Below are 18,861 nucleotides of genomic sequence, written 5' to 3'. Positions count from 1 at the left end.
TTGCTCTTTTATTAGATAGGATGCTCCTATGTTGGGTGCATATATGTTGATCAGGGTTATATCCTCTTATTGGGTCAATCCCTTTAGTATTATGTAGTGACATTTGTTGTCTCCTGTGATGGGCTTCATTTTTAAAGTCTATTTTGTTAAATATGAGTGTTGCTATTCCAGCTTTTTATTCTTTTCCATTTGCATGGAAAAACTTTTTCCATCCCTTCACTCTTATCCTGTGTGTGTCTTTTCTTTTGAGGTGTGTCTCTTGTAGACAGCATATAGTTGGGTCATGTTCTTGTATCCATTCTGCTACCCTATGCCTTTTATTTGTATCATTTAGTCCATATTCATTTAGAGCTATTATTGATAGGTACTTATTTATTGCCATTATATTTCTGTATGGCTAGGTTTCTCTTGCTATTTCTTCTTCTCATTACAGCAATCCTTTTAGCATTTCTTGTAATGCTGACTTGGTAGTGATGTACTCCTTTAGCCTTTTTTTTTTGTCTGGGAAGCTTCTTCTTTGACCGTCTATTTTGAATGATAGCTTTGCTGGATATAGTAATCTTGGTCTCAGATCCTTGTTTTCCATTACCTTGAGTAATTCATGCCATTCCCTTCTGACCTGTAGAGTTTCTGATGAGAAATCAGGTGTTAGCCTTATGGGAACTCCTTTGTAGGTAACAGTTTTGTTTTTCTTGCTGCCTTTAAGATTCTCTCTTTGCTTTAATTTTTGGCATTTTAATTATGATATGTCTGGGCATGGGTATGCTTGGGTTCTTCTTCTCTAGGGTTCTCTGTACCTCCTGAACTTGTGTGACTTTTTCTTTTACCAGATTAGAGAAGTTTTCTGCCATTATTTCTTCAAATACCTTCTCTATGTCTTCCTCCCTTTCTGCCTCTTCTGGCATACCTGTTATTCTAATATGGCTATATTTCATTGCCTACATATCCCTCAAGCTGTCCTCCTGTTTTTTAATTATTTTTTCTTTGTGGTTTTCTGATTGAGTGATATTTTCAACTCTGTCTTCTAATTCACTGATTTGATCCTCAGCTTCCCCTAATGTGCTGTGTATTCCTTCCAATGCATTCTTTATTTGTGTTATATCATTCTTTATCTCAGACTGTTCTTTTTCCATAGTTATATCTTTTTCATGCTCTTCAGCATATTTACCATGATTACTCTAAACTCTATTTCAGATAAATTTCTTATCTCTCCTTCATTTATCCCTTCTTCTGGAGAATTCTCTAGATCTTTCATCTGGGGGTTGTTTCTTTGCCTCCTCATTTTGGCTTTCTGTTTGGGTTTGTGACTATGTATTAGGTAGATCCTCTACACCTCTCAATCTCTAGGGCAGACAGTGTTAAAGGCTGTTTCTGACTAATTGGATCAGGAAAAGACTCAAAGCCTCCAGAGACTGCCTCTGCCTACAGCAGTGGTTCTTAACCTTCCTAATGCTGCGATCCTTTAACACAGTTCCTCATGTTGTGGTGACCCCCAACCATAAAATTATTTTCGTTGCTACTTCATAACTGTAATTTTGCTACTGTTATGAATCATAATATAAATATCTGATATGCAGGATGTATTTTCATTGTTACAAATTGAACATAGTTAAAGCATAGTGATTAATCACAAAAACAATATGTAATTATATATGTGTTTTCCGATGGTCTTAGGTGACCCTGTGAAAGGGTCATTCGACCCCCAAAGGGGTCACGACCCACAGGTTGAGAACCGCTGGCCTACAGACTGATAGGATTTCAACTTGAATTGCCCCCTAGGAAATTGTCCTCATGTGTGGGGAGAGTTTTTTTTCAACAGGGAGGGTCAATTGCTTCTGCCTGGAGGATAATTGTTATTTTTAATCTGTTAAGTGGCCTCAAGGCAAGATGTTTTCCAATAGGGTGTGTCAACTGTCTTCCCCCAGGCAAGACAGATGTCTATGTGGGAAAGATGACTTCCACTGTGTGAGGGAATGACTCAGCCCAGGAAACTTAGGGTGCCTGCCTTCTGAGCTCTATCCCCTGAGTCCCCAATCCTGGCTTCTGACATCACAGCTTCAGTCCACTTCCCCCTCTCTCTGCCAGAGCACAAGTTGGGTGGCTCCACAGGGAATTTTGTGCATTGGCCTTTTAAGAGGGTGCCTGATTTTTCAGCTGTTACTCTCTGGCAGATAGCACCCTGCTGCTTTTCACAGCCAGATATTATGTGGGTATCCTCCACAATTCTGGTGCTCTTTGTTGGGGAGCCCAGCTTGGGGATTAGATCCCAGAGTTCTCAGTGGCAACCTCCAGAGCTGAGATATCTCTCCAGGACTTCAGTTGCTGTCTGTGGGCACCCGGCCAGCCCTTTTGCGCATCCGCCCCTCCTACCAGTCTCCATGCGGCCTCCACTTTCAGTCCTTGGGTGTCAGGGTTCTCTCCTGTGAGTTTTCCATTGATTATTCAAGAATATTTTTTCTGTATTTTAGTTGTAATACCAGTTTGTTCCTGGGAGCATGTCCATATAGCACCCACTTACTGTGCTGTCATTTTTAATATCTACTTTGTTTTGCCCATTTATATGCTTTTAATTTCTTATCCTTGTCTGAGTGCTCTTACTAGGAATTCCAGTACTATGTCAAACAGCAGTAGTGAGAGTGAGTACTCTTGCTTTATTTCTGATCTTTGAGAAAAAGTTTTCAACCTTTCACTGTGAAGTATGTTGTAAGCTATGGACTTGTCACAAACAGACTTTCTTATGTTAACTATATTCCTTCTAGTTCCAATTTGTTGCGAGTTTTACCCTAAAAGGATATTAAATTTTGTCAAATGTTTTTTCTGCAGCTATTGAAATGATATGATGTTTATCTTTTATTCTATTAATGTGATTTATCATGTTATTGATTTGCATATGATGAACTATCTTTGTATGTCAGAAATAATTTCTACTTGATCATGATGTATAATCCTTTTAATGTCCTATTGAATTTAGTTTTCTAGTTTTTGTTGAGAATGTTTTTATCTATATTGATTAGGAATATTGATCTGCAGTTTTCTTTTTTGTAGACTCCTATTTTTTGGCTTTGGTATAACAGCAATGCTGGCTTTGTAAAATGACTTTGGAACTGTTCCCTCCTTTTCAATTTTTTTATAAGAAGTTGAGAAAAATTATTATTAATTCTTTAGGTGTTTTGTAGAAATTACCACAGAAACGATCTGTCTGGACTTTTCTTTTTTGGGAGGATTTTAGTTGTTTCTTCTGTTTACTATGCAATGATCTGTTCAGATTTCTATGTCTTCATGATTTACTCTTGGTATCTTCCTAGGAATTTATCAATTTCTTCTAGATTGTGTATTTGTTGACATAGAATTGTTCATAATGATTTCTTATGTTCCTTTGTTTTTCTGTGTTGTTTTCAAATTCTCCTCTTTCATTTATAATTTTAGGTATTCGGGCCCCACTCCTTATTTTTATTTGTTAGTCTAGTTAAAGGATTCTAAATTTTATTAATAATTTTTAAAAGTGGTTCTTAGTTTTGTTAGTCTTTTCTAATGTATTTCTATTCTCTATTTCATTTCTTTCTACTCTAAACTTTTGTACTTCCTTCTGAAACTGTAGAACTATTTTGTTCTTCTTATACTAGTTTCTTGAGATGTAAAATTAGATCGTTTATTTGATACCTTTATTTTTTCTTGATGTGCCTGGCACTGTAAACTTCTCTCCTAGAACTGCTTTTCATGCATCCTATAAGGTTTCATATTCTGTGTTTCAACTTCTCTCTCTCTCTCTCCATATATATATATATATGAAATTTTACTTTTAATTTCTTCTTTGATAAACTGGATTTCAGGAGGATGTTATTTAATCTCCATGCATTTGTAAATTTTCCAGATTTCCTCCTATTATTGCTTTTTTGTTTGTTTAGTTTTATTTTATTGTGGTTGGTAAAGATACTTGATATAATTACTTCTTAAATTTGTTGAGATTTACTTTGTGGCCTAAAATGTTTCACGTGTGCTTGAGAAGAGTGTATATTCTGCTGTTGTTGGATGAAATGTTCTGTATATTTCTATTAGGTTCATTTGGTCTATAGTTTTGTTCAAATCCACTGTTTGTTGAGTCTCTGTCTGCATGATCTACCTTTTCTTTTTTTTTGAGAGTTGAATATTTAAGCTTCCAAGCATTTATGGCTTGCTGTTTGTTTTTCTCATCTTAGTTCTATTATATGTATATAGGTACATGTATATAGATATATAGAAAGATAGATATATTCATGAACATATAGTAGAAAAATCTATGAGATTTATTACGTAATAAAATTGACATAATTATTGGGCAAAAAAATGACTTTTTTATAAATGGTCTTGAGACAACTCTCTATGCATGTGGAAAAGAATGCTAGATTCCCATACAAATAAATACTGGGTATTTTAAATAATTTTAAAAACTGAACTTAATAGTAATAAAAATACAATAGAAAAGAATATATTTGTGACCAAGGGATAAAAAGGACCTTTTGAGTGACTCATATAAAGGCATTAAGTATAATAAGAGAAATATTGTTAAACTTGATTACATGAAGAGCAACTATATATATTCTGATACCTCTCCCTGAACGCCTCCCCCCACCTTTTTTTTTGATTTTCAACATCAAGTGGATGGTTAAATGTATTAGTCCTTCTATCTGTTGGAAATTATAAAATACTGTTTTTTATATGGAAAAGAAGCTACCCCTCACAAAGTATACCATTCCAGTGGAACACTGAGAAAATATATTTGTAATACCTGTAACAGAAAAAGCATTGAATAATGAATAAGAAAGAGAAAAATAACTCAAAACAATAATGAACAAAGGATATGAACAAGCTAGTCCCAGAAAGAAGATCTAATTTATATAAAATATATAAAATAATCCTTTTTTCTCAATGGAGATTTGGAAGCCTGGAATGTTATTTTTAAAGGTCCAGAGTGATATAAATCTATAAGAGTTGTCACTTTGGGTAAGGGTTTGGGCATTAGGATTTGAAGGCATGGTCTTTACTTCTATTTGTACTTTATAATAAAATTTAATTTAAAATATTTACAGAATTTGGCAGTAAGTATATAATGGGATAACTTTGCTTTAAATTTTACTGGACTAGATAGGTGGAAGCAAAAGTTAAATTAATCTTACTATCTTTAGTTTAGTTATTAGAACTTTATTAGTTTCCTTTATTTATATCATGCTTATTTAATTTCTTAGATCATTGATTCCTTGCACTGGTATGTGTGCATTTGTTTAAGTGGTCTCCTCTCCCAAGCATTATAAATTTGATACAAAAAGACCTCCATCAGTCAATTTAGCTTGGACAGATTAGCTGGTAGCATCTGTAGGCAAGCAGGGCTCACTTTTGGATATCAAGTTGGATGAGGCCACCACCCATACTCTTAGTTCAGGGTGTATGTCACTGGCTGGGCTCCATGGCCAGTTGGGCTGCTGTCTGTGCTCTGTGTTCACTGTGCTGCTGAGCGTGCTTACTAATTGGTCACAGCTGCTGGCTGTACTCTACATTATGATGGGGACACTAGATGGGCTGTGTAGTCACTTTGGTCTGAAAAGGTTGTAGGCTGTGTTCTCTGGCCTGAGTGAACAGAGGGTGGCATGAGTGGTTGGGGGGAATAAAAGGCTTGAATCTGCCATCACTCCTGGTCATGTATGCCGCAGGTTGCATTCCCTTACCAGGTGGTGCAACTGTCTAGACATGCTCAGGTTGGGCCATAGGCTCTGTCTCAAAGTTGGAGGTGAGTTCACAGGCTTTGATTCCTGATCTGATAGTTCGCTGCCTGTGCTCTGCTTCAGTAAAAGATTGCTGGCCAAGCTCTTTAGTTGGGAGGAGCCTCTAGCTATAGCCTGCAGTTGGGTGGGTCTATAGAATTGCCCACACCTTGATGGAATCACTGGCTAGTATCCTTGCGTGGAGAAGGTCACAGTCTATGTTCAGCAATCAGTCATGTTTGTATGCTGGATTCCACTACTGGGTGGGTTTATAGGCTGGTATGGGGCTGGGCAGAGCTACAGGGTGGACTTCAAGTTTTCCCATGATGATTGTTCAGTCTCATTGGTTATGTGCAGCCAGAGTTGTTCAACAGTTGAGCAGGTCTACTGGTTAGGCTTCCTGCCTGGGTGAGCTTATAGGAGATTCCCAAAGCTGCCTGAGTTCTCTGGACTGGCTTCCTGAATGCCTGGGAGTAAAAGCTCTGCTCAGCAGTTTGACAAGACTAAGGATATGCTTGCCCGTCCAGGCAGAGCAGTAGAATGGATTGCAGCCGGGATGGCCCATTGACTGTGAACCCGAATAAGGAATAAATGCCAAATGTCCTTTCTGGTCAGACAGGGCCACCAGGTTGGCTCTGGTGATGGGCAGCGCTTCTTGCTGAAATCTCTGCTTGCGTTATGCTTCGGAAAGTTATGCTGTCTGCCAATATCTTGGTACTTATTGACGTAAGCCCTGCCTCCTGGATATCTCTATCTGATCCCCAGTGGTAGAGTGCCACAGGTCCTGCAATGATCCCCATGAGGCAGAGCCAAGTGAGCCTTAGGAAGCATCCTGCAACACTGGGAAAACTGTATGTACACCTTGAGCTCTCTTTTACCAGTGAAGAGACCTTGGGCCCAGGGTAACTCCCCTCCCCCAGGCAGCTCTGTGGCAGCCTGGTGGAAGGGTGATGCAGTGGTGCGAAGCCAGTCCACCCTTTTAACGTGGTCCTTTAAAAAAGGGTTTTTTGTTTGTTTTGTTTTTTTAATTTATTTCAGAGAGGGAGGGAGAGGGAGAGATAGAAACATCAATGATAAGAGTGAACCACTGGCTGCCTTCTGCATACCTCCTACTGGGATCAAGCTCACACCCCGGGCATGTGCCCTGACCAGGAATTGAACTGTAACCTCCCAGTTCATAGGTTGAGGCTCAATCACTGAGTCACGCTAATGTGGCCCTTTAAGTTCTCTGTAGTCCAGACAGGTACTTCAGCTTCACACCCAGGCACTGGGATTTTCACAATGGTGCTTTGTCTTTGTATAGTTTCTATTTAGTCTTCTTGCGAGAGTGACTGAAGTCTGGAATGATCTCTGTTACCATCTTGATAATGTCACTAGCAATTGATATCCTGTACTTTATATAAATATACTCTATGACCAAGCATGGGACAAACACAATCTTTTTGTTTTTATGTTTGCTTGTTTTCTCCTTTTTATTGGCCAACTTTTCTAACTGAAAGGAGTAAGTCCTGAGGATGACAGTAGACTGAGAAAAAAATATGATATACTGAATTTCATTAATTTTAAGATGCTCATTCTCTCACAAGTAGCACACATATTATTGATTTTTGTCTCATTATCAATCGTGTTTGCATTCTTTGTCAGCCAATTGGGAGTCCTGAAGTTGTTTTCAGTGCCTGCACATGCACAGACTTAGTCATCCATTTCATTTTTCAATGTAATTCTTTTATATGCTTCATTGTTATGTGTTGAGTTTAATTGCCATTTAAAGTGGCATCAGAAAGAGAGCACTATGAGTCATTCATAAAATGAAATGTCTTTGATTATGCAAGAGGGTTCAGAAACATGTATTTTATATCAGTGGAACAGAATTTGTTGTTGGAGCAATGGCAGTGACTCCACATTTTATTGTAAAGCAATCAAGTGCTTTGCAGAACCTAAGAAAAGATGATACCCACAGTAGATGAAGCAGAATTCAATTTTATTTCTGAGATACATGGAAGAATTGATTATTACACGACAAACAGTGCATTTAAATGTAGGTGGAATTTCTAACTCCCCTTGAATAGATTGTAGAAATTTCAAATAATATATACGTAGGCATATGTGATATATTATTGAGGCATTGAGTTATGGTTAAATTAAGAAACTATTTTTAATTCTAAATAATACATTAACTAATGTTAGGTTTCATAATCAACTGAGTAGTAAAGTTGATAAAATGTGATAAATCTAAAAGCAACTGTGAAGTGGCCAACTAATGTTGAGTTAGGCAAAATAATACTTTCAGCATAAACACAAATGTGTAAAAGATTGTCTTTTTCCCTTCTCTTGGATATTACTCAAAAGCAATAATTTTGGAAATTTTTTTCAATTTTTTTTCCTAGAAATCCTTAATATATATATATATATATACAAAAAAACTGGTTAATATTTTCTCTAACATTATAACTTTTATGATTTTAATTCAGAAAAATGTACAGGGTACAAATAATATAAACAGAGACAAAAACTAGAATATCCAGTGTTGCATTTGATGATAGTCCATTATCTTTTCTCATTTTTATTTTTTTGGTATACATTTGTTTATTCTTTATGTTATATAGGTTCTCTATTATTTTATCTAATTTTTAAAAATGGCCATTCTGAACTTTTTTCTTATTAATTCTCATAAATTCAATCAAGCCAATCACTATATAAAGGGTTTCTTAACCCAAGTTCCTGAGGGAAATATTTGCCTGAGTTCATGACCTGAGGCAACAACTAGACCCCTCCATGAGATCCATGTAGATTCACTTACTCACCTTGGGAAGAGCCAGCCAATAATATATCTACATGTTCCTACTTGGGTGAGCAGGTATTAAAGTAATAATATATTATATAAGTTATGAATATAAAAATTGTCATTAAAGAAGAACACCTTAGAGAATAATAGAATGGATAAAAAATAACGCTTCATATAGACATGAAAACTGGGGAAAGCCAAGTAAATGTTATGCAAGAAAAAAAGGACTGTATGTAGAGAAATTGAAAGAGACAATTAATTTATGTGGATATACTTTATTTCTTGAATAATATTTTGCTAACTGGATGTGAAGAACTGCTGAATGGCTCTGGCTATGTACTTAAAGAAATATAATGCTAACTACCCGACAATAGGAAAAATTGAAGTGAAAATAATAAACTAGATAAACAGCAGAGAGGGAAGCTTTCCTAGAATAATTGAGTTGTCACTACCCTGTCAAATTTTCCCATATAAGTGAAGGTTTCTGAGGGAATACACTGATAGTTGAGGGCTGGGTGAGCTCAATCTGGTGGATAGATTTACAAGATTTTAATATAAGTGTCAGTCAGAAGCTACAGGTTTATTTTTTATAAGATTACATTCTAATACTAGACCTTCAATCAGTCATTTTATCAGAATAGTTTAAAAAGTTATCCCAATATCTAACATGATGTCAGCTCTCCTACTTTAACTAGCCTTGGTCAAGTCACTTTGACTCTCTGAGCCTACATGCCTCATTGTAAGAGAGATGTTTCCTGAAAAACTCTAACGCTTGTTATTATTTATCGTGCTTATAAACCTGTATTCTAAAAACAGTCTGAAAAAAGGCTGGATTTTGCTCAAAATTGTCTCTTGCTCAATTTGTGTCCATCATTGCATTTCCCCACTGTTCAATTATAGCCATAAAGCATTGGTGGAATCTTTGTGAGATACCATGATCTTCTTGATGTAAGTTAAAGTGGAAAAAGGGCTCAATAAAGACACATATAACCTTCCAGGATGAAATAATATAGGGTGATAAAATGTACTTAATAATTGGTTTCAATAAAATAGGCCTCACATTTAGAAAATAAATTAAGTTGGGTTGTTCATGCTTCACAATTTAAAATGAAGTAAAAAGGTATTATAAGTACATTACATACATATTTTATAATCTTAAAGTTGGTATGGGTTTGTAAAAGTATATTGTGAAAGCCAAAAAAAATCAATTACAATATCAAATGTTCATGTGTACATAACAAAATCAAAAGACACATTAAAAAAACACACACAGGAAATAGACATGTCCACTATATGAAAATGTCCTAAAAGTACATGAAGTGCTTATACACATCAAATAATGATTGATCCCCATAGATACATGGCCTGGACATCATTTAGAATATTTTGATTGCAGACATAAAATGTCCAATAATAATGTGAAAATAGTGTAACTTTTAAAAACAATAACACAATTGTTGACTATCAGCTTCAGAATTATAGAGCTTAAAAATATTTAGATTTGGCAAAATGATGGGAAAGTAGGCTCTTTACTATACTGTTGTTGACCCCCCAAAAAATCAATCTAGTGTCTTATTATCACAGGTTCTATTCTTATTTCTCAAAGGAATTCATAGGGTAAGCCAGAATACAGTTCTCCTGGACAGATGTCATACTCCATACAATGCCCCTGCTTCTCTCAAGAAACAATTTCCTCTCTCAGCTTTATTCAAGGTAAAACAACAACAGCAAAAATTAACTTAAAATGTTAAACAAAAATCCCCCCAAACAACTATAACAACAGCATAACATATTACGTGCTTAGAGTGTTAGGAAGGCCCTGCCCTCTAAATTCAGTAGTTGTGCCCTTACAGGTTTGAATCTTATCTTAGGTTAAAGATTATTTAATAAATCAGCATGACGAGGACTTTAAATGGTAATAGTTGAAAGAAAGAACATTCCATGTGGTGAATGGAAAAAATACATTTCGGGAATTTTAGTGAGGCAAAAGCTAATAAAGATAATAATACAGACACAGGAAAACAATACATACATAGTCTTAAAGCTTTGCTCTGAGCCTTTAAAATGGCATAAAACCCTTGAATTTTCAATGCCTGTGTTTTGTTCTGTTTTGTTTTTTTCCTTTGCAGTAAGGGAATAACACCTGGTCCACCTAATTCAGAGGTTGTTTCAAAGACTGAATTACAAATGTGATAAATGCTGAAGGTGTTTTGTAACCACAAAGCATTACACAAATGTGACCAATTAACATCTTAGTGTAATTTATATTCAAAAAGTTCACACTTCAATTCAGCAGGCATTTCCAAAGATATATTCATAACCTGTTCTAATATAGAGACCATTAGAAATAAAGAAAGAAGGTATAAGGTATTTTTCTTACTTTAAGAAATATTCATGCCTGGCCAGTGTGGCTAAGTGGTTGAGCATCGACCTATGAACCAGGAGGTCAAGGTTCTATCCCAGGTCAAGGGCACATGCCCAGGTTGCGGGATCAATCCCAGTAGGGAGTGTGCAGGAGACAGCTGATCAATGATTCTTTCTCATCATTAATGTTTCTATCTCCCTCTGACTTTCTGTCTAAAATCAATAAAAAATATTTTAACAAAAGAAAAAATCCCCCATCACCTTTTATTCCCTCCTTGCCCCAGGATTAGTACTTTCAATTGAAATGTATCTCATGATCTCATGGTGTAATGTTTCACCTTTGTGCAGTGCATGGTAGCTGGTCAGAATGGAGCCCTTGGGAAGAATGCACAAGGAGCTGTGGACGTGGCAACCGAACCAGGACCAGAACTTGCAATAATCCATCAGCTCAACACGGAGGGCGACCGTGTGAAGGGACTGCTGTGGAAATGATCATGTGCAACATTAGGCCGTGCCCAGGTGAGAAGCCACCAATGAGCAACACTTTCCTGTTTTTAACTCCCATCAAGGGGCCATAATGACCTTTTCTTCTTCACTGTGAAAAGATGTGATGGCCTGTCCCCTGGAATATATCCATTCTCCGCGTTCTTAGTTCTTTCTCCTGGATGAACTTGGGGAGGTAGAGCATGAATAAGTAAAACACCTGATTTAATTGAACATGATTAAAGGCTCCAGACTGTGGTGCGTTTTTAATCATGTAGAGAAAACATAAGTCATTACAAGTCATAAAATTTTAGAGGTGATGACGTTAGGTAACACCTAATCCAGTCTTTCATTTTCAGGTGAGAGAAATAAAGCCTAGAGAGGTTAGAGGGGTTCCCAGAAACACCCGTTAGGGAGAGCTAAAATAATAATAGTTACCAGTGACTAAATACCTACCGTGTGCTGGGTGCCAGGCGACGTGCTTTGTGTACGTGCTGTTTTTTGACTTTGTGGAACAACCCTACAGGGTTTTTCTGTTGTTTTTACTGAACCGGAATAAGAGCAGATTGAGACTCTTTCACAATGAATCAAAAGCCCCCACGGCACTCTGAGGATCCATGGAAGACATTTCAGAGATGTGATGCCCGCACAGATACTCAAACCCGTCTCTCAGCCTCCTTGCTTAAGAAATACTTGTACGAGTGGTGGGGTGGGCGTGGGGATGGAATCTTTTGAAGTTTTAATGAAATCAACAAAAACCTCAGAAATTCCTCTTTGGGGGATTTCGAGCTGCTGCAGCATTTTGATGGAAGTCGGAGAGGCATGCCGAAGAGTTTCACTGATGGTGTGTGTGTGTGTGTGCATGTGTGCTTGTGTGTGTGTGTGTGGGGGGGGCGTTGGGGGGTGTTGCAGAGTGCCTTCCCTAGTCCTGCCTTTCCTGGCTCCAAACGCATCCCTTTGTACTGAATTACATTTTTCAGCATCAATCTCTTCTCTTATCACTGGAAGTTTTTTTCATATTCAAGTCAATATGAGTTAATTGCACCCACTTTCTGGCAGGCACTGTGCAGCACTGGCGATATGAGCCAGAATAAAGCAGGCCTAGTTTCTTGCCTTCCTGGAGCTTAACATGGGCCTGACCTTTCACCGTATTCTAGTAGCAATTACTTATTTCCATGTTCATATTCCTTCCAAGTGGATTTATTTTTTTTTTAAATATTTTTTTTATTGATTTCAGAGAGGGGAGGGGAGAGAGAGAGAGAGACATCAATGATGAGAGAGAATTATTGATTGGCTGCCTCCTGCATACCCCCATCTGAGGATTGAGCCTGCAAACCTTGGCTTGTGCCCTTGACTGGAATCGAACCCAGGACCCTTCAGTCCGATGGCCAGCACTCTATCCACTGAGCCAAACCATCGAGGATGCAAGTTGACTTCTTATTCCAGGGTGACAGTCATGATGTTTTACTGGCTTTTTGGTCCACAGCAGATAAGGGAGGTGTGGTAAGTAATAAAATATTCAATAAAGCTTTTATTGAATGAATATGTTTTATGATTTTGTCAATTAAATTGTTAAGGAAGTCTATATGAAATTGGAGTGTGCTCTCATAGTTAATTTAGATAGTTAGAAGAAAGGAATACATTGCAGAATGAGGATACTACTGCTCTTTAAGGCCTGCGTGGCAATAAGAAGGAAATTAAGTTCTCTAAATTTCAGTTCCACCAACTGTGAAATCAACGTAATATCTACCTTATAAAAGTATTCAAAACTGCACGCCTAAAGAGCTTAGCATAACACCAGATACATACTAAACAAACAAATAATGTCAGCAGTACTATTATTTAAGGTATATCCATTTTCTGTCTGGAAAATTTAAAAAGGGATGAGCTACCCTAGCCACTTGGGCTCAATGGATAGAGTGTCAGCTGTGGACCAAAGGGTTCTGGGTTCAATTCCAGTTGAGGCCAAGTACCTTGGTTGCAGAAGGCAACCAGTAGACGCTGGTCCTTATAGCCAATTGGCCTGGAGGTCAATTCCTCCCAGTGATGCCAACAACAAGACAGGCTCAACTACAACAAGACAGTGCAGACCTAGTCAGTTTGGCTCAGTGGATAGAGCATGTCCTGTGGACCAAAGGGTCCTGGGTTCAATTCCGGCTGAGGCCAAGTACCTTGGTTGCAAAAGGCAACCGGTAGACGTGTTTCTTTCACATCCATGTTTCTCTCTGTCTTTCCCTCTCTCTTCCACTCACCCTAAAAATCAATGGAAAAATATCCTCAGGTGAAGATTAACAAATCAATCAATCAATCAATGAATCAATAAGATGAACTAAAGTTTTCTAATAATTTATATGCAAAATGATATAGCACTTGATGCAAATGATAATTGCCCCTGTTCTATCTCAACCTCTCAGGCAGTGATGTAAAATTTCACTAAAAATAATTTGTAACTGAATGTAGATGTGAGCAATTAATATTTATGTCCACCTTTAATTACTCGTTTATAAGTTATAGAGTTAATAATTTTACAATTGAGCATATTGGATTTTAAAAAGCTTATGTGTAAGCACATGTTACTAAAGTTTAAGTGGCTACTCATAATTATCAACTCTAAAAACTTAAAAAAAAAAAACTCTTAAAAGACCTCAAGTGATTATTGGAGAAATGTCATAGTTAGGGAAATTAGTGTGTTTTTTGTTTTTGTTTGCTTTTTAACTGAAAGGCTACTGTACATCAGACACACACGGTCCTCAGTCCTTTATGTGTGTTGCTACACGTAAACTTCAAAAGTAAGTTATAATCTAAGGAAGAAATACAAACACTTAATAACTATTTGAAAAGGTGCTCAATAGTGTTAGCCACTAGGGAAATTAAGTCAAGACCACCATGAAATAATTATTTGCACACACTAGAGTGGTTATATCCAAGTTCTGGCAAGAAAATGGAATAATTGGAACCCTTGTGCACTGCTAGTAGGAATGTAAAATGATTTAGAAAACATATTGACAGTTTCTAAAAAGAGTAAGCAGAGTTACCGTAAGACTAAAAATTAATTCCTTGTTATATACCCAAAATAATTGAAACTGTATTTTCACAAATACATCACACACATAATACACACACACACACTCACTCACAAGTTGTACACAAATGTTCATAATAACCAAAAAGCAAACACCACCCTGGAAGGACAGAACAGGACTGATAGCTGTGTTCCTAACTCCTCTTCCAGCAAAAGCCATAGAATGTATCAGTTACTCAGCCTGCCCTTATCTCAGCCAATGGGAATGCAAGGGAAAACAAACTCAAGGCCGAAAGTATGCTGAACACCCCTGTCTTTGTGTAACCAGACCCTAACTGTACCCTCTCCTTGCGTCACTAGCCCCCAGCCCTCACTCAACCAACCGGAATTGGCCAAATCAGTGGTCCGAGTGTGCTCCCAACCCCCGACCCCAAGCCCTATAAATTCTTTGTTCTCTTGGGACTCCGAGCTCTCTTTAGCATCCAGTAATGGAGGCAGAGGGGGACCAAGCTGGCTTGAATAAAAGACTCTCTGCTTTTGCATCGGATTTGGCACTCCCTGGTGGATCTTTGGGGGGTCTTGAAATCTGGGCATAACAATCCCAAATGTCCATCAATTGCTGAATGGGTGAAAAAATGTGATATATTCATAAAATGATATGTTATCTACAAAATGTGATGAAGTGTTGAGACATGCTACCATGGATGAACCTTGAAAACATTTTGCTAAGTGAAACATGTCAGTTGTGAAAGGCCACATATTTGATGATTTCACTTAGATAAAAAGTCCAGAACAGTAACATATATAGAGGTAGAAAGTAGATTAGAGGTTGCCCAGGACTGGAGGATTGGAAAAAAATAGGTAGTGATTTCTGATGGGTAGGGTGCTTCCTTTGGAGATGATCCAAATGTTATTAGATTGATTGTGGAAATGGTTGAAGATGCCTCATATTCTGAAAATTTAGTAAAATCCATAAATTTTTATTCTCAGTGCGTAATTCCCAATTTTGTCCTCATTCTCAAAAACACAAACCCTAAAATATCTGTTTTTCCCCAAAGCACTGTAAACATTAGGATGACATAGGTTTCGAGGCCAACTAAACTGGGGTCTGAATTCAAGCCCTGACCTTACTAGTTGAGTAAATGCTCTTTAAAGTTTAGGTTTTCTCATCTTTGAAATGTCAATAATGATGATGGTCTCAAAGGGCTTATTTGAGTATTAAATATGGTAGTGTATATATAACGTGTCTAAATTTTCCCCAAAAAATATTTTCTCCGTTTTCCTCCATTTTAATTATCTTATTTCCACAATTGAAACATTTACTCCATTATTATTTTTAAATACTCAGTTGGCTCCCTTGAGAAAGGAACCACGTACTCAGCTGGCTCCCTTGATAAGAAACCAAGATTTGAAAATGCAGGGGACTCATATTTGCTATGCTCATCACTCTGAGGCCCACAGTAGACTGTACTAATCAGTCATCATACTTCTTCCTTCTGAGTATAGGTAGAAACTTACTAGAAGAACATGGCCCACGGTTGCAGGAATTAAATATATATTTTCAACCCTTTATTGGATTATTATAAGAAAGGTTCAAATTCATACTAATGGCCACAAAAACATACTAGTTATATCTACAGTCACTTCTGGGGAACTATACTCTTTTATTTCCTAATGCATGTTTGATCTTTTCATTTTAGTCCTCATCAATTAGGAGCTCACACCTAACAAAAACAACAAAAAAGCGAAGGAGAACTCAATGACATAGAATAATTTATACATATATGTATGTATACACTTACCACATGCACAAACACATACTAATTGTATGGCAAATGTAACTTTGTGCTAAGATGTGAACTTGGGAATCAAGTTAGAAGGACTCACAAAATATAGACTGTGAATTAGATAGGTCTTCTATGGTTGTAACATATTTTTTTGAAAAGATGTTGACATTCTAAGCTATAAGACTTGCATGAGCAATGAATAATGTTAGCCTAGGTAGGTAAATATGAATAAGAAGGAAGCAAAAGGAATTGGACATTGTTGAGCCTAATGGGCTGGGTCACTGAGCCTGTTTGCTTCTCCGGGAAGCTACAGCTGTAACAACCTTCCCTTCCCCATGTAAGGAGCAGCCTCCTGAACAGGTTTGTGGAGCGAGCAGGGAGCAGTGGTAGGTAAAGGCATGTGCAATAGAAGTCAAATTGCAGAGGGAGGTGCTTGACCATAGAGGGCTGCCAGTCTCACCTCGGAAAGGGATCATCCTTAGTGGACCCATCAGACGCCCATGAAAGCTTAGGAAGTTGATTGTTATCTTGAAAGCATTCCTGGTTATAATCCCAGGCGAACAAAGATGCTCTCTCTGGCTCACCCATTTGTTCATCCACTCTCTCTCCAGGGAGCAATTGGGCATGAGGGTCTAGAAGCAACCAGGGCCCGAAAGACTAAGCTTTAATATAAAGCAGAGACTCTGGACACTGGCTTTGTTTTGGCCTTGATGAAGACAAGGTTGGACCTTTCCCATGGCAGGACAGACAAAGATGGGGCATTGGGAACCCGGGAGGGCAAATCCTTTGATTTCGCAACACAGATAACACATCTTGTCACACCACAATCTTCTGTGCCTGGGTCCAGGAAATGCTTTTCTCTGGATCCTGTGGAAGAGTCTGATTTTCACCAATAATAATAACCCTAATAGGGTAAAGGGGGGACCAGAAGGGATTGAGAGTCTGATAAAATGTTTGGGTTACCCAAATCCTGAGTATCCAGATACAAATGTGCAGCACAAACTGAAGATACTGCAGATAAGTTATGATTTATCTCCATTTAAGTGGTGAATAAAAAATCCTGTTTCTATGATTTATGGAGTCTGAGAAATGCACATTTCCTTTTGGAGAAATAACAAATGAGTGAGCACTTTGATCAAGAGGAACATTAATTTAGGAAGAAGATACACTTGATCTTGTACTTAATCAAGAAACACATTTCCCTAGATTTAAAAAAAAATGAATCCAAGAGAATTAGGAATGCAGAAAGGTCAGAGCAAACCCAAGGCACTTTATAAAAATGGCAAGCTCAGCAGCCCTATGCAATGCCTACTGTTTCCACAGCAGAGTTCTGGATGGCCTCGGGAAGACAAAAAACAGGAGGATCCTACTTTGTTACGATTTTACTTTAAAGTCAGCAATGAGAATTTTTATCTAAAGCTGAGGTGTCAAACTTTTTAAGCACTTCAGGCAGAACTTCTCATCCCCGACACTCTAAATATCTTTTGCAGGATGGGTCTTTGTTCTGAGGGACTATCCTGTGTATCGTAGGATATTTAACAGTATCCTTGATCTCTACCACTAAATGCCAGTTGCATGCATACCTCCAGTTATGAAATGTCTCCATATATTGACAAATTTTCCCAAAAGGGTGGGCAAAATCACCCCTAGTTGAGAATCACTGACCTAAGACCTACTCCCATTCTCCCCACCTCAGAAACATATCCGATAGAGCAGAAAATAAAGCAGAATAGTTCTTAGGCTATAGCCACATACATGTTCCTTTCACCACCTCAATGCCTTAAGAAAGGTATACTGCCCAGCTCTTTGCCTTTCCATGAGTCTATTACAATTCAGTTCTGATCCCGATAACTCCTGAAGCCTTTCCTGATGAGACTACTTCAGTTACGTGTCACGGCTCTTTTTGTTTTCACTTATACTTTTGCCAATCAAAGAATTTACCATGCTGCATTACAAATCTGTTGTTAACTTTCCTGCCTCCTTTTCCAGGTAGATGGACCCTTAAGGTCAGAAAATCTTTCTCATCCATCTATTTATTCATAAGGCCTTATACCAACGTGTTCTGAAGAGGCTGACTGAAAAGTAAATTGTGGTGTGAAGAAATGAATGAATATGAGATGTATATCTCTGATGTGATGTAAAACTCTGAGGAACTGGAAGATGAAATACACATATAGAATAATTAAAAACCAAACTAATCTGGTGTTCAGAAGGAAAGGAGAGTAAAAAAAAACTTCAGGTGGGAGAAACTTCATAAAATGTGAACAGCCTTGTACTGTGAGGAGTACACAGAAAGCATAGTCACCACCTCTGTGTTTCTTCTTTGGCAAGGGGTTACTTTGCCATGAAACTAGGCTTCCCACCTAGAGGGAAGCCAGGGATTTATGGAGAGTCATTAGGTTGGCAAAGCAGGGGAACCATGAGAGTTGGGATGAATCACCACAAATTTCTAGTCCCACCTCTTTTTCATAAGAAATTCATTTTCCACTCTCCCTATCAAATTATCATTTTAGTAGCTTAGAAAACCTCCTGTGAGAATTTATGTCTATTTTATACTGCAAATGATGATTATTTAGGCACCTGAAGATATTTTGCCCAGGCCAAACCTTCTCTTTATATACTAAATATTCCCAGTAGTACCTTCATCTATTCTTCCAGTGGCCTGGTCTGGCCTGCTCATCAAGG

The 18,861-nt window shown here is 37.6% G+C and overlaps 1 pseudogene; it reads right to left on the bottom strand.

The window, feature by feature from the left end:
- Window positions 1-18,861, bottom strand: part of LOC102758979 — a 140,746-nt pseudogene that overhangs the window by 13,541 nt on the left and 108,344 nt on the right.

The sequence above is a fragment of the Myotis davidii genome, unplaced genomic scaffold (assembly GCF_000327345.1).
Source record: "Myotis davidii unplaced genomic scaffold, ASM32734v1 scaffold467, whole genome shotgun sequence".
Classification (NCBI taxonomy): domain Eukaryota; kingdom Metazoa; phylum Chordata; class Mammalia; order Chiroptera; family Vespertilionidae; genus Myotis; species Myotis davidii.
Note: the sequence above shows the minus strand (reverse complement) of the source record. Positions and strands in the feature narration are given on the sequence as shown.